The 17,244-nt window shown below is 46.4% G+C and overlaps 1 protein-coding gene across 5 annotated transcripts in view; it reads right to left on the bottom strand.

Moving 5' to 3' along the window:
* The window catches only part of LOC138569486 (metabotropic glutamate receptor 8-like), a 647,717-nt gene that overhangs the window by 50,233 nt on the left and 580,240 nt on the right, over nucleotides 1–17,244 (bottom strand). The window lies entirely within an intron of this gene.

A 17,244-nucleotide genomic window follows, 5' to 3' on the forward strand; every position in this document is an offset into this window, starting at 1 on the left:
CAATCTACTGTCAACCTCTTACTGCTGTATCGACCACCCTCAATCTTGCCGACTTTCAGGTGCAATTTTTTATATAATTACACCAAGGCTTAAGCCTGTAACCAAATGTGTTATTCTTGGTGATTTCAACTTATGGCTATCCGACACTGTGGCTGCGGTGGATTCCATGCTGCACGACCTTGGATTCGCCCAACATGTCGCGAGCCCTACTCATTTTAAGGGGAAGACGTTAGACTGGATTGCCAGCCAAAAGGTTCCGATTTACAACACTGAACTTACAAATTGTCTGTTGTTTGACTACAGCTTTGTCTGTTTTAACATTCCCATCACTCTGTATGTTAAACAAACTGAACATCAGAGAACTGCTATTTCCTCTAGGAATGTGCGCAAGATCACCCCAGAGGCTAAGTCTCCGCACATGGGATCTCTTTTACATAAACTTGACAATTTTAATATGGCCAAAGAAATAGCAGACGCATACCAAAATATGCTGGACAAAGCAGTCAACTTAGTTGCCCCGATGAAGACAAAACGTGTATTTAGAAAGAAATCTTGATTAACATCAGAGTAACACGTCTTTAAGATAACAAAACATAAAGCCTTCAACGTATGGATGAGACTTAAGTGTGATGATAATAGAAATATGATTAACCACGCATCTTTAGTCTATAAAACTAATATTATTCAGGCCAAAAGGTCAGCTTATGATATAAGAATAAAAAGCGCTAACTCAGATACAAAGGAACTTTTTAAAGCTCTGAAAGAACTTGAGAACCCGTGCCCACCTATGTCCGAAATCACCTAATGACAAGGATTGGTGTACTAACATACAAGAGTCACTTGTCAATAAGGTTAAGACCATACAAAAGGACATCATTAGAGGGCTAGCTAATATGGAAAGAATTAGTCCTGAGAAAGTTACCCCCAAGGTTATGAGCTCTGAAATACACTTAGTGGGTAATTCATAGAATTAGTCGCACAAGTGGCGCATGCGGCTGGCGCACAGAGTGCGCGTGCGGCAGACTGCGCCAGCCGCGTGCGCCAAAATCCATTTAGGCGCACAGAGCATTCATTGATTAATGCATCTATAAACAGCCGTGGCGCAGAGTGGCACAGCGACCCTGCAGCAGCACCAGTTACGCCCCCAACCCTGCCCCGTGCGCCAAAAACATCGCACAAATCCATTACATGGCGCAAAGGCCAGTGGACCAGCATACAGCCCCCCAACCCTGAAAACGCATGTAAAACTCCCAGCGCACGCCCCAGAATACACGTACCCTGCTCACGCTAGGCCAATAGCGTGTAAAACTCCCCACACATGTCCCAGAATACATGTACCCCGCTCGCGCTAGGCCAATAGTGTGTAATACTCCCGCGCAAGCCCCAGAATACACGTACCACGCTCACGCTAGGCCAATCGCTTGTAAAACTTCACACGCACCCCTAGGAATACACATACCCCGCTCGCGCTAGGCCAATAGCATGTAAAACTTCACAGGCACCCCTAGGAATACACGTACCCCGCTCGCGCTAGGCCAATAGCGTGTAAAACCTCACATGCACCACTTGGAATACACGTACCCCGCTCGCACTAGGCCAATAGCGTGTAAAACACCACACGCACCCCTAGGAATACACGTACCGTGCGCGCGCTAGGCCAATAGCGTGTAAAACTCCCCGCACAAGCCCCAGAATACACGTACCCCGCTCGCGCCAGCGAAATCACGTGTAAAATGTTGAAAAAGTCCCCCTTGTCGAGTGGGCTGCCTGCGGGGCATGCCCAGGGTGGATGGGCCGCCTGCGGGGCATGCCCAGGGTGGATGGGCTGCCTGCAGAGCATGCCTAGGGGTGAAGGGCTGCCTGCGGGGCATGCCCAGGGTGAAGGGCTGCCTGCGGGGCCTGGCCAGGGTGAAGGGCTGCCTGCGGGGTATGCCCAGGGTGAAGGGCTGCCTGCGGGCATGGCCAGGGTGAAAGGCTGCCTGCAGGGCATGGGGAGGGTGGATGGGCTGCCTGCAGGGCATGGGGAGGGTGGATGGGCTGCCTGCGTGTATTCTGGGGTGTATTGCACGCTATTGGCCTATCGCGAGCGAGGTACGTGTATTTTGGGGCATGCGCGGGGAGTTTTACATGTGATAGGCCTAGCGCGAGCGGGAAACGTGTATTCTGGGGGTGCGCGTGGAGTATTACACCCTATTGGCCTAGCGCGAGTGGGGTAGGTGTATTCTGGGGCGTGCACGGGGAGTTTTACACGCGATTTTGCAGTGTGGGCCCTCCCGGGTGTACCCCTCCCCCCTGCCCATGCTCTGCAGGCAGCCCACATCACAGGGGACCACCCTACACCGTGGGACTAGATACATCCAATGGTGGCCTGAAACTCACATGCATCCTGGGACATGCTGATCACATGCACACACATGACTGGAGGGTCATGCATCTGGCACCGTATGCCCACAGACACAGACACAGTGGATACAAGGATGAGTAGGCTCTATCAGTGATTCGACACATCGTCACTGACATTTGTGTCATACATCCATGGCACGCACACTACTCTGACACACGGACATGTACTTCATGCATGTCCATGACAGCAGCACACATCTATCACACCACAAACATGTCACGGTACAGACACAGGCATGCATACATGTGTGCATTCCGCATGCTGCTCAGCATGATGCATTGTAAAACATACACCATCCATGTGGGTCACGCCTGACTAGACTCACATGCAGCACCATAATTTACATGCACACACGCATCCATACATGACCCATGTGACACATACAGCCGAGTAACTAACTACCACCACGCTTCAACATGCACTGTTTCAAACATGAATGCATGGGCACTTACCGCTCGACTCCAGAGAGGCCTGCATCCTGAGGATCTGGTGGTGAAGCACTGGGCGAATGCGCTCCAGGACCCTCATCTGCTGGATGGTAAGCTGGGCCCGGTGCCCCACTTCATCCACTGCCTCCAAGAGACACCGGTCCTTCTTGAGGGTCCTGGATTTGTAGTCCTCCCAGCACTTCCGGACGTGTTTGATGTCGCGGGGTGCCACCCCCTCCGTGTTGATGGCACCCACTATGTCCTCCCAGATCCTCTCCCGTCCTTCCTTGTCGGCACGCGATGGTGTGAAGAGGGCATCATAATGCCCCAGAACTTGCTCCACCAGGATACCAACTTCCTTATCGCTGAAGCTGGTAGCCCTCTGCCTCTCTGGTTGGGGGTCGCCAGTAGTCTCTGATGGTGTTTGCCCTGACATGGCGACCCCCGAGGAAGGTGTGGGTGGGCAACTGGGTCCTGGGGCTGGGCTGTGGAGTGATGGAACACCAGTCGGGAGTCTTCTGTTCCAGCTGGGGTGATCACAGCAGCTGGACCCCTGCAGATGGCAGATGTGCAGGCACCAAATGGCAGGGCACGGTGGCAGGCAGACAGACAGCAGCAGTTGGCTCATCGGAGGCTGCTCGGGGTTCTAGGGGGCAGGAAAATGGCCTTCTGGGCAGGAGCGTGGTCTTCCATGTATTGTCGCGTGGCCAGCTTGATACGGAATGATTTGGCACGTGAAAAAACTGCACGTCAGTGTGTAATTCGAGGAAGGCCCTTAGCGTGTAAGCACGTATGTGACGTAACACGTGTGGGTGTTTCCCTGGCACGGGTTGAGGGTCCCACGTGGGTTTCCATCTCTCTGTACGTGCTTTTCGCGGTAAGCGGTGCGTGTGTTTTCCAGGCATTGGGGTTCACACGCGATTACTTCACAGCGGGTGGGTGTTGGCTCCGCGTTCTTCTTCTACACGCAAGGCAGACGGTGAGTCGCACACGCTATTTTTCCCACTGCGGGTGTCCCTGTTTGTCGTGTACCCCTTTTCTTCCAGCCATACTAGCCTGAGTGTTGATTGTGTGCGTACTTTTGGGGTTCCTGGCTGCCACAGCATACTGCGTGTGTTATTTTACACGCACGTGGGCTACAGGGGTCACATCTCTTTTTCTTGCTTTTATGGGATGCCTGTGCGTTGAGTGACACGTCCTTTCTCCTAGGGGGCCACAGAATGGGACATTCATCGTAGCTGTATATACGTGTTTGTTGTTTGCGCACACTTTTGCAATGTGCAGGGACGCTAGGGCATGCCTTCGTGTGGCAGACGTGTTTAGGCCTGTGCGCGTATTTTGCCATGCACGGGTTTCCCATTTTCAATTCCATGAATACGTGTTGTTCGTGTGCGTGTGGGCGTTCCGTGTATTTCCCTGCAGTACTTCCCTAGTTACGCCTTCTTTTTCACGCGTTGTTCCCCATTCCGCGTGTTACGCCACGTGTTCCGCCCACTTTTTGGTGTGTGCCCTAAATTTGTGCGCTTTCGCTGTGCACATCGCGCACAGCGTTCAGGATGTTGCAATGACATTTGCGTCTGTGTGCGCCACACATGGATTTGGCGCACATCCCGAGGGTAACACGCGCAGTGCCTTCCATGAATCGCACACTTGTGCGTGCGCCTGCTTTTTCACGCTTGCACCAGCTTGCGCCAAGATTTTCAGCGCACATTTGTTCCATGAATCGGAACCGAGCAAGAAGTTAACAACATTATAGCTCACCTCAAGCCCACTTTTAGCAGAAGGGATGTTTGCCGCGCCACTGTTGTAAATAAATGTACGCCACTGCTGACTCCCAGAATTACAAAATTAAGTAATACATCCTTTGTGGAGTGCGTGGTGCCATCCTGCATCAAGCAAGCTTGGATGTCCCCTTTATTAAATTAACCTATCTTAGATCCTAAGACACCAACAAACTACAGGCCCATCACAAATGTGCCTTTTTTACTCAAAATCTTTGACACGGCTGCATACATTCAAGTTCAGGACGACAATATCTTAGGCCCTCGACAATCTGGTTTTCGCATTGCCCATGGCACTGAGACTGCACTTTTCAATCCTAAAGCAAATATCTTACAGATTTTTGAAAATGCTGGTACGGCACTGCTCATGCTTTTGGACCTGTCTGCAGCCTTTGGTCTTGTGGATCATGAATTGCTTGTCAAAAGACTGATACAGTCGGTTTTTTTAAACTTTACTGCTGCCAACTGGGTTAAGTCCATTTTGGCTGGTCGACTAGCCAGAGTTTTTTGCAGTGACTCCATCTCCGATGATTGTGAATTTATATGTGGAGTTCCCTAGGGTTCATGTCTATCTCCAACGCTTTATAACCAGTGGTCGAAGTGTGCAGAAAGAAGTAGTGGAACTATTTTGCCTGCTGGCCTTCCCCCGCTCTCCACAAACCCCATTGCTGCACCCCCTCCCACACACAATCCAACCCCCTAACAAAATACACCTGCTATTTAAGGGAATGTTCAGAACAGTGCACTGAAGGTCAAGCTTCAACTTCTTCCTACACTTTTATTTTAAAACGAAACCATTGTGGACCGGTTTATTTTTTAAATAAAAGTATAGAAACAGTGAAACTTAAAAATAAAAAGTATAGGAGCACCGCTCCCGACCGCTCGGCCCACTTCAACCTCTGTTTATAACATATTCACCAAGCCACTGTTCGAATTGCTGGATAAGAAAGGCGTCACATACACCAATTATACTGACGATACCCAATGTTTAAGACCCCTGACTGGTAACCACACTCAAGACCTGAAAACTGTTAATTCCATAAACTCTGTGATCCAGAAATGGATGGCTAATAACAACTTAGCTCTCAATGGGCCTCATTACAAGTCTGCCAGTCTGGAATTAAGGGTGCCGGTAACAACGTACCGGCACCCATTCCGGACCGGCAGACTACAACTGTGCCTGCCGGGGCCTCTGCGCCCGGCAGGGTCTGACCTGCCGGGCGCATCTGCCCCGATAGGCACAGTTTTCACTGAAGCACCGGCACCATTAGCAACCGTGCCAGTGCTTCTGTCTCCCCACTGCCATACAGTCCTGTGGCATTCTATGGGAAAGGGACTTAACAATTTCCATGGCATGAGATCCCAGGCTGCCGGGACTTGTAATGTTCTGGTGGCACCGGGATTTCCGGCGGCGGAAACAGTGTGACGAGGTTGATGACTACCAGCAGGTGGCACCAGCAGGTTACTGCGGCTGAATGACTCAAAAATAGAGTTGATGATTGTGGGTACGGCTCATCGTCTGAAGAGGCTTGATTCTAAATATGCTGAATTTCTTGTAGCTGCATTTCCTATTGCAACCTTGTGCAATGTCAACATTCTGGGCATTGTGCTCGACCAAGAGATCAATATGAAGGCTCATGTTAACAGCATAGTTTCTGTGTCTGCTTATTACATCAAGCTGCTTGGCCAACTAAGGCACTTTCTTATGCCAAGCAACCGACGCTTCTGTGACAAGCCGGTCTTCGACAGTTCTCGTCAGACTTGGGGGCGAGGCGGAAGCACCAACCTTTCCTCCTTCGCCCGTATCTGAAACATGGGTTTTCCAAAGAACAAACCCATTTCATTTGCAGCACTTCACCTGAATAGACTGGCATTCATTAGGGAGACTTAAAAACACCATACTAGACAGCCCGGTCGTTCCCCTGTGAGGGTGCTGGACCCCAGGGAAGCCCTCTAGAGGAGTCCACTAGGGTGGTAGAACTCAAGGTTATGTCGGGCTGGGAAATACCTGACCATTCGATCGTGGTGGTTTTTCCCATTGTTCCTCAATCCTACCGCTGGTTCAGTCCATCCCGCTGCCCACAGGGTGAGATATACCAGCGCACGTGGAGACTAAGGCTCTTATTCACAGAGCATTTTCCTTTTGGATTTTGCCATTATAAAACACTTCTGTGAATTAGGCCCTAAGACTGACGTCCTTCTCAACACAGGTTCCCTAGTAAAGCATGCATGGGACCCACATGACCTTATATTGAGTAGTGAGGTGGACATTCTTTGTGTCACGGAAACGTGGATTCAGGATACCAGTGACCTCTCTAGCGCTTTGGTTTCCCCACCAGGTTACACATTTTTTAGTGCAGATCATGTGGAGGGGCTAGGTGGTGGGGTGGCCATTATCGCCAAATCCATTTTAGGATTGTTTCCTGTAACTGTTTCCTCCTCTGATTGTGAAGTTTTACATCTTAGAACGACTCCCTCCCCACCTTTTTGTGTCATCCTAATTGCTATCTATCGCCCCCTGGTAAAGATTTCAACAAAGACATTACCACTCTTTTCAACAACATAAGTAGCCCCAATTCAATCACCTTATTTTTGGGGGACCTAAACCATTGGAGAGTCGATCCTAGGGATAAAGAGGCGATTGACTTGGAAGAGGCGTTATCGCATAGCGACCACAAAGTTATTAATTCCGACCCCACCATGACTAACAATCACATCCTGGATTGGGTTGTGATTAGGAACCTCATAACTGACAATGTTATTACCTCCCTGTGCATCAATTATCCGCTTCTCGCTAGAGCTCCCCATTCCACTGATTAGACCTACTAACGCTGTGAAATCTGTTCCCGGGCGGAACTTTAAAAAGGTACGCCCCTCTGACTATCAGCATTGTCTCGAAGCCATCATGTCCCACTCATCCTCAGAGGACCATGTGGACCAATTGCTGTCTATTTTCACAGATACTTTCAGCAATAAGCTGGATAACATCGCCCCAAAAATAACTAAGCTAGTCAGAGAAAACCCGAGGCATCAAAAATGGTTTACACTGGAGCTGGAGGCATTGAAAAAACAGAAAAGGGGTCTGGAACAATGCTGACCAAAGCACACCTCCAACACCACCTGAAGAGAGTGGAAACAATGGGACAAAATGTACAAATTACTTATTGTTGAGACAAAGAAAAATGTCTTCAACTCCCAGATGGAAAATGCCTCCAACTCTACAGGCACATTTTTGAGATACTGAAAGACCTTGAAATACCCAAAGCCTCCGATACGAATGAGGCTTTCAGGGAGAAAAGTTTGGTAGCAAGGGATTGAATTCTAGTAGCCAGGTAGTAGGAACTCCTTCCGGGCTGACAGAAGGAGCTGGACACATGGAGGAATTTTAATTTACACCTATTTTGTTGAAGGACATGACCAACATGCTTTCCTCGATGCATCGGACCTCGTGTGCTTTCAATCTTCTGCCTTACGAAACTAATACTAGAGCACCAGAAGCGTGGCTAGGGGTGGGCTGAGGGGGCTATAGCCCCGGATCTTTTGGTTGTAACCCTGGATAGAAGCTCAGGGGCTACAACCAAAAGGCTAGTTAGCCCCATGACCCCGACAAGCCCGACATTAGTGTAGCCCCAGATCTTTTCCAGACTTAGCAACACCCCTGTAGAGCACAAAGACCTGTTTGCACCTTTTCTCACCCAATTGATAAATGCTTCCTTTAGAGACAATCATGTCCCTACGAGACTTAAGAAAGTCACTGTCACGCTGATTGTCATGAAACCGAACCTGGACCCTACTGATCTGTGTAATCTCAGGCCCATTTCTAATAGTAAATTCCTGTTGAAAATCCTTGATAAGGCAGTCACAGCTCAATTACAAGCCTTCACGGAATCAAACAAAAATCTACCCTATCAACAATCGGGTTTCTGCCATCTTTTAGAGCAGAAACCGCCCAGCGTCTACTCCAGTGCTTACAACATCAGGGTGCCTGCTCCACAGAGGCAGCAAACTGGATTCAGTCCTTTTTGTCTAATCGTGAATCTAAGATCCACTGGGGCCCTGCCTTTTCTTCCTCTTCCACCATCGACTGTGGTGTTCCACAGGAGCTTCCATCTCTCCCTTTCAACTTATACATAAGATCTTTCTGTACGTTATTAGAAGAGCTGGGTGTATTTTTCACAAATGACGCAAGGTCACACAGCTAGTCATCGAGTGGCTGGGGACCACGCCATGGACTCAGGGATTTTGGACAACATCTATAACAACATTAAGAGATGGATGTCCACAAATTGGCTGTGTCTCAATGGAATTAAAATGAAACTTCTGGTTTTTGGATCTCCCAAGGTCCGATCCAAATTAGACCCTTCCTATGATCACTTTGTGATCCAAGGCAACATCATCAAGACCCATTCGAAGGTCAAAACCCTTGGCATGCAATTCCTCAGTCGGACATGTAATTACCACCTTAGGATTCTCATATCCATTCGCCTTTTCTCAATGAAAAGAACTCTGTGACTATTGCATGAGCTACCATATTATCCAGGTTAGATTACTGTAACACACTACTCAGTAGAGCCTCAAAATCCAACATCCGTGTCATTCACATTATCCAAAATGACACGGTCCGCGTTGCTCTGAAAATCGACAGAAAATCACACATATCTCACTTCAGGAGAGAGCTACACTGGCTACCGGTGTTGGAGCGCACTCAATTCAAAATCAACATGTTAATTCATCTTTCTATCTTTGGCAAAGCCCCAGAAACCTCAAACTCTGATCCCACTCTACCAACCTAGAGGATCCTGCACTCCTCCTCTCATGCACAGCTTCAAGGAATGAAGTTTTCAAGATCCAGGGGTCTTGGTAGATCCTTCCCAGTTATTGCATCCTCCTTGTGGAACACACTACCAGTTGCCATGAGAGTTTTTCCCAATTTACAGTCATTCAAAAAGGCTTTGATAACGCTGCACATATACTAGCCTCTGGGTGGAGGGTAGGCCTCATTTCCAACTGATGTCGGAGGCGGCGGCCTTCCGTGGCCGTGTGGCTTGACATCCGGGTTTAGGTAATTTCCTCTAACCCACTAGTGTTGTGCGTGCACGGTCCGGTGGCAAGCAGCAGCAGCAGTCTTCGGCCCCAGCACGGGCTCTGGCCCCAGTTCCAATCCCTGACTTAAGTGGCCCTACTCGGGCTTGCTTGTTCACAGCAGCATCCTACCTTGCCTCCTCTTGTCGGGCAGGGAGCTACCAACTGCCTTAGAGCAGCTAGGCGTCACATGCCCGTCATGCAGAGGCTCTCCTGCTCGTAGCCTGGAACCGGGAAATGGAGTGATTGCGAAGGAATTGCCCGGTAAGCTCTGGCCTCTATAGCGTCTGTCTCCAGAATGTTTTTTATGAAAGGTTTTCGTGTGGAGGTTGAAATTAAATCTATCCACTAGATTTGGTTTGATTTGTTTACCTTTCATCACGCTTATGGTGCCCATAGTCGGTTGCCTTCACACGTGTCTCTGTTTGCAGTACCGCCATTAAGTGAGAAGCTTGGTGTGAGTGGGGAGATGGACCTACCGTGAGGGAATTTAGGTGATATGGGTTCTCAAGACCACACACATGAAATGGGTGTTGTGGAGTCTGGGGAGTCACCCCCCTTCCCTCCCCCTGCAGGGTCTACCCAACTTCAACACTGGCCCCTACTTATGGCTTACATCTTTTATGTACTAGCCTGTTCGATTTGGCTACTCTGGTAGACACATCGAATGTATGGGTGCTTGACCTGCAGCAATCTAAGGCAATTCCAGTCCCCCAGATAGACGTACATCTTGGACCAGGTGTCTTGGCATTGGATCTCAAATCAGACAACGCCTGCCAAGTTAACCTGCTAAGGGCAACAATAGATCAGGAAACGCAAACTGATCTCCTTCGTGAGTTCTCCTTAGCATCCAAGGGGTCAATTTTAGTCACTGAAGAGAGAGTCAAGGGCCCCAAGGTCATCCTCTGTGACTCACCATCGGAACTAACTCCACTGGCACCTAAACATATCCAATATTCAGCTAAACATTCAGCAACGGTTACTGTTCAACCCAAGAAGGCACTTCAACAGAGTTTTCAATTAAAAAGGTCACAGATGCCTAAATTAAACGACTCGAGTACCTTGGACTTTATCATGGACCAAAGGAACATTGTCATAACGAATATTCCTAAAATTGAAGGAAAAGAATCTAAACAAGCTTTACGCAACAAAGTCCTTGCTTGGTTTCGACAGAGAACTGGCCCAGGGGTAGTCAGAATGACTGATCTACTGATCTTGCGCAGAATGGATCTCTACAACTGGTCTTCACAACCTAATTGTGACTGTGTCCTAGTTGGTTGTGGGGGCAGTTCCCCCCCGACCTTCCTAAAACTTTGTAAATATACTTCCAAAGGGTCATCGCATTGCAAGTTAATATTGTAAGGTTTCCTGTTATATGATGCTTTAAAACCTTGTTAACCCAGTCCAGAAGATCATTGTAATGCAAGTTAATATTCTAAGGTGTCCTGTTATTTGTAGCACCTATGATTGTAGTATTGTTTTTTTTAGCTAACTTCTTATAACTTTATGTTTTAGGCTGCTTATGTTGTATTTGTATTTTTGTTGTCTGCGCCCTCACGCCCTAGGGTTTATGGCTGCGCGATATATATTGATTTTAAAAAAAAACGAAAACAAAACGCACCTTTTCAGATTATCTCCTGTTTCTCTGGTTTTGTTTAACTGAATCTGCACTGCTGGTTCACTGAACCTGACACTATTGTCCCGTTTTATTTGTTTGTCTTTTTTGTTTTTGTGGTGCCCTGATGCCTGTGTGCTGTCGGGCAGGTACAAATAAATAAAATATTGTTGGGACAAAACTAGATTATTGCTCTAGTTTGTTGCAGAGAGTTGGAAAGGGTGTGATTTCCAAACTTCAGATCATTCAAAGCTCTGCTCTGCGTGTAGTTGAATGGCTAGGCAAGAAAGAACACATCACCACGACTAGAAGAGCCTGACAATGGCTGCAGATGGCTGCCAGGATAAAGCTTTGTGTGCTCTGTTGGACACATAAATGTCTTTTTGGGCCTAGCCGAATCTATCTTTCTGAGAGATTGGCATGGTTGCCTGTTCGAGGAGTATTGAGGTCCAATAATACCTGTTGCAGGTACCTAGATCACAATGTGCCTTGGTTATCCAGGGTGCATTTCACCATGCAGCCCCCAAATGCTTGAATGCCCTGCCCCCTGACCTTAGGGGTTGTGCTATCCTTAACTGCTTTAAGCAAAGATTGAAGACTCTCCTATTTGACTAAATCCCTGACTTGTTCTTTTAAGATTTCTGCATTGCGTCAAGGCATCTTTTACTGAATTTGAGAATAGATCTTTGATAATTGTTTTTGTTTGTCTTGTTAGCGCTCTGTTGCCCACAGGTTGTGTTTTCAGCACTCTAAAAATAAATAAATAAAATAAATAGATACAACTATGCTACTTATTGAACATCAAGTTTCACACACTACTGGTAAGTATCATCAGTATTATATGTGAGCACATTCACAGTTTGCTATCATTACCCGTCACTTTACAATTCAGCATAGTTAGTCATACACATATATACTGTAAAGTAGCTAACGTAGGGGAGAAGAGGTTACGACTAGTTTCACAAGCATTAACATGGCTATGGTACCTTAACACACAAGAACAATGCTTTAGAAATCCATGCCTATGCTTTTCAGAGTTAAGTCTGTTAGAGGCAGGTGACCTTATCAAGCAGGCTTTTGTAAAATGTTACTGTAGATTGGTCTCCATTAGTCCTCCAGCTATGTGCAGGGTAGAATACCAGCTCTCAATCCCTATGTGACAGTAGAGAGGCCTGCTGACACAGGCTCCACCATGGCTCAGTAAGGTAGCTACTTTTTAAATAATGATTTAATGCCCATTGCAAGTCAATGGAAATGGGAGCCCTTAAAGAGATATAACGTATCTCGACCCGAGACTCTGACTTGCAAAAACACAGACACCATTGAGACAGGGAACTGTTGGCGAGAGTGGGTGCAATTTGGCTCACTGCAAGCTTGTCTGTTGAAGGTTTACAGGCTGTGGGTTTAAGGCTTCCAGTGGCAGTTAGATCAGGCAGAGACACCAGAAGAGGGTCATACATTCTTAATTTCGGTCTCAGCCCAATGGTAGGATCCCTTAGGTGAGGAACAGTGAGGCCAGACTTCGGGTTCCAGCAGGCCCTTCCTCATGGTTAGAGATGGCAGCAGCAAGTTGGTCAGGTCCCAAGTGAGCTTAAGGTATACCAGCAGCAAATGTTCCAGTAGAAAGGCAGGGAGATGTCCATGCAGCTGTGCAGTCCAGTTCCAGACAGGTACAGGCCAAATGCAGAGTTGGTGGTGACCCCAACCATGGAAAGTATGAATGCAGCACAGGTCTTCAGAATGGCTTGTCCTACTAGTTCAAAGAAGGAGGCACCTGGTGCAAGCTTCCCCAGTTGATTTGAAAGCAGAGGTAGGGTGCATGGTTGTTGGCTTGGCCAATGCTGCTCACAGTTGTCTTTCGGCAGATCATTGGTGGACCTTCAGCTTCAGATGCTTGGATCTTGTTGTCAACAATCTAGAATGGCTCGAGGTCATATCCTTGTACCCATAATTTGGGCAGAGCATGCACTATCCAATTTAGGAAGAGACATGCAACATTCAAACAGAGGAGGACATACACTCACGACAGCCTTCTCCATCATATTCAGCCAAGCCAGAGGACATACCCTGGCTGAAGCATGCAATGGGATCAGATAGTGCCACAACCTAGTTTCAGTCAGTTCACACACACACACACACACAAAACTGACAAGGAGCCCAAGTTCAGACTTCTCCAAAAGTGCATCCCCTTATATGGTCATTTCCAAACCTGAAGAGGAAATATAAGAAGATTGCATAAAGAACTGAGCTTGTACCACCAGGAGCTGCCATTGTGAGTACAAAATACTCAAAATGGCTTTACAGCAGTAAAAAATAAAGGTGCCTGGTTGTGCACCATAAACAAGGTCAAACACAGTCCAATGTCACTAGCGTGCTGAGTACACATCACAAAAGTAACTGGGATATTACCAGAAGAAAAGTGCAAAGGGACACAAAGTGTCTTTGTTGCTCTCCATGCAAGGTGGCTTATACTACACTGTAGAAAGATGTAAAAAGAGACACATTTGCTGCACTGTTAACCATAGGGACTGACTAGTGCACCCGAAAACCAAATGAGCGAAGCTGGTGATTGAGGCAAAAGGGCCTCCCTCGCCCCCAAAAAAGCTAGGATCCAGAAAAAAGCTGTGGGATGCATTGACCCACTAGGCTCTGCCCTGCGACATCACTGTGTTCTGCTTTCATCAGAAACAACAGAATGGCTGCCAAAAAGCCCTACGCACGCTAAAAATCTCGGAGAAGTGCACAGGGAAACCAGAAAAATAGGCTTCTAATCTATTTTGCCTGTGTCAGTGGTAGAACAGGAGACCACACTGCCCAAATCTGTCATTGGGCTGCCCACAGAGTGAAATGGAACTACCTGAAAAGGCAGTGCTGCATTGCCAGGAAAACCCAGAAGTGCTCTAAAAACTGTTTTCCTTGGCTGTTGACATTGCAAAATAATGGTTCCCAAACATCAGAAAACCATCACTTTATTTAAAGAATGCACCTAAGCACAATGTCAGGAGAAGCAGATTTCATCACAAGAATATCCACATTAAAAAAAGGGCTTGCTTGGAAAAATCTGTCAGAATATGGGCGCAGTACCGCCACCTGCCTGTATCAAAGCTGTCATTTACTTACACTGTTAGCTTAAACTTGTACATTAAGATCAAATTGTGGAAAAGAAGTGACTTGCCATCAAAAGCAATATAGGTTGCTACTATTCAATCTCTATGTTTTAAAAAGACTGGCATTAGAGATCTGTGTGTATACTTGTTGAAAATGTAAAGTATTTTAGCAAAGACAATTTTAAACAAAGTGTTTTAAAGTGAACTGATAACAGCCAGAGGACTTCAAAGCACATTCCACAGTTTGCCCCAAACAAAGGTGCCTTTCTTTTGCTCTCTGCCCAGGAACTCTCAGTTAGATGCTAATGAAAGGAGGGGGAGATTTTGCTCTGCTTCTCTGGGGAGAGACAATGGGCTTCCTGGATTGAAAGGGAATGCAAATTCAAGTGTCAACAGAAGCCCCTGCCAGCAGGAAAGAGAGGCCTGGATTGCTCTCGGGACCAGACAGATTTGTGTATCTTAACCCACAAGAAAATATCTTTTTGAAAAAGACTCACAGAGAACTGTGCAAAATTTGTAAAAATCTGTAAAATATAGGTTGTAAACATGAATAATCTGCTCACAGTTTGAAACTACTCTGAACTCTGTGCTATGTTCAGGGACAGGACTACCGAAATTGTAATTTTGTAGCAATTGTGATGATGCTAGAAATATGAAACTTCACAGGATTATGCCCAGATGTCATGAGCATATATGTAGAAAAATGTGGACAAATCTGCATTGGGTACCCAACCAAAAGCACGAAAAACTGTCAGATCTGAACTAAAGCTCTCACTGAGCTGGGACTTGGACGGATACTTGCTCTACTAAATCTGTGATGTAAGTATGTATTGCTAGCAATTTGGTTGTATTGTATTGTAAAATAGATTTACTGTACAGAAACAAAGGGGAGGTACTCTCTGGATTGTAAAATACAGCATCATCATGGCACCAGAGTTCCTTCTCAAATCAGGAGAGAGGACAGACCCTAAACAATAGGATTCCTAGAGGGTGTGCCTAGTATAATTTAGCCTACCCACCCTTTAGAGAAATACATAAATAGAGACAGTTTAGGACCTAGAAAGAGATAGATTTACCCATCAACTGATTACTGGCGAAGCACTTTGCAGGAGAAACCCATATCCAAGACTCCAGAACTTTGAAAGCAGAAAGGACAAATTCCAAAGCTGAACCCTTCTCAGCTGGCCTTTTAAAATCTTGAAACCTGATTTTACCCCAGAATTCCAAGGGGAAACAAACCAAAAAGAGCAGCCTGGCTGTGCTGTTTCTGCTTTCCCGCCAAGAACTCTTGCTAGAATCCAGAGGTCCAAACCAGTAGAGCAGAGCTGTAACCTGATAGCTGCAACCCAGAACCAACCCGTCAAATCCAGTCCAGAGCCCGTGCATTGTCCAGAGTGCTGTGCTGAGTGCAGAACCAAGCATCCTGAATCCTGTCCGGTGGGCTAGCAGAATTCCAGTCCAGAAATCTTTTGACCAGATCCCTGACGGGCCTATTCCAAACAGTAGTTGTGAGTATCTATAGCATAGAATTGTCCATAGCCAGTATCTTATCCTTAAGTAATCCTATCCAAACCATTCTATCATATCCAGAACTGCATTATAGAAAATCTCTTGTTTTCCTGAATCCTTCTCTCATCCATATAGTCCTTTGATAATTGTAGTGATAATATCATCTTTGCGCTAATATAGTTGCTGAAGAAAGAGAAGCGTCTTGGCAGGTAGAAACCATCCGGAGACGTCACTGGATTGGTGGCTGTGCTGTCGTGTAGCTTGTGGCTTCATAGACTCCTAGAGTAAAGGAAATCCTGTTTGAAATTCAAAAGAGCATCTTTCATTTGAAAATATTGACTCTTTCTGAGAAAAACCGACCTCTACTAAAACCTCTGTAACTTCTGTCCCACAATCGCATTTCTCGCGCGTGGGAAAGTTTGCCACAAATATTTCGTTTGGCTAAATTCCATCACGTGTAAAACAGCTATTCTTTGCATCCGACCTCAGAATTCAGTTTTCAATCTGCTAGTTATTCGATCATTATTGCTAGTGTTTACCTGAAACTATACAAGCGGCTCCGACTAGTTTTGAATCCAATTAAGCGAATTAAATCCATTTTTCAGTGTTTTCAACCATTCATTCAAAGCCACATTCAAAAGTATTTGACCTATTTGAAATCATTCCTGTTTCTCTCTGAGTTTGCTGGGGGGGAATTGGGATTGAAACTGTATTTGTTGAATTCTGTATTTCCTGAAACCTGTGTTCTCACCTTCCATCCCTTTATCTTGCATATTGGGGGAATTGAGTAGTGTGCAGGAGGAAAAAGTGACATTGCATTTGACTGAACCCACACAAAGTTTTATTCTATGCTGCATTGTTTTTCGTATTCATACTCCTTCTGATTAAAGAGATTGTTGATTGTAACATCCCCCCAATGGTGATCCCAGTATAAATATTAAATAGTGTGATATATATATTGTTCAAATTCATAAAATAAATCTTTTAACTTTGCAAAGCAGCCTGCTTCCAGCTTCAGTGAGACCGGGGGGATTCAAAGAGAGGGGCGTGATATAAGGGTACACCATTCAGAAATAAAATAACTTATAGACACAAATATATAATAAAGGGTTCCAGCTGTGCATCACACGCTAGGTATTGACTTAGGTGGAGTGCCAGGTTGAAATCACTTACAAAGCAATAATGCCGGAGGACCCAATTGAAGCCAATACGGGAAAGTTATAGAAAGAAAACCTTTCCTAACACTCGCACCCCCCACACTAGGGGCAGCTGGACAAATACACCCTTGGATGGATTTCTTGTTCCAGTAGGTTATGCT

This window comes from Ambystoma mexicanum, chromosome 2q (assembly GCF_040938575.1).
Source record: "Ambystoma mexicanum isolate Mex_15411 chromosome 2q, UKY_AmexF1_1, whole genome shotgun sequence".
NCBI lineage: Eukaryota > Metazoa > Chordata > Amphibia > Caudata > Ambystomatidae > Ambystoma > Ambystoma mexicanum.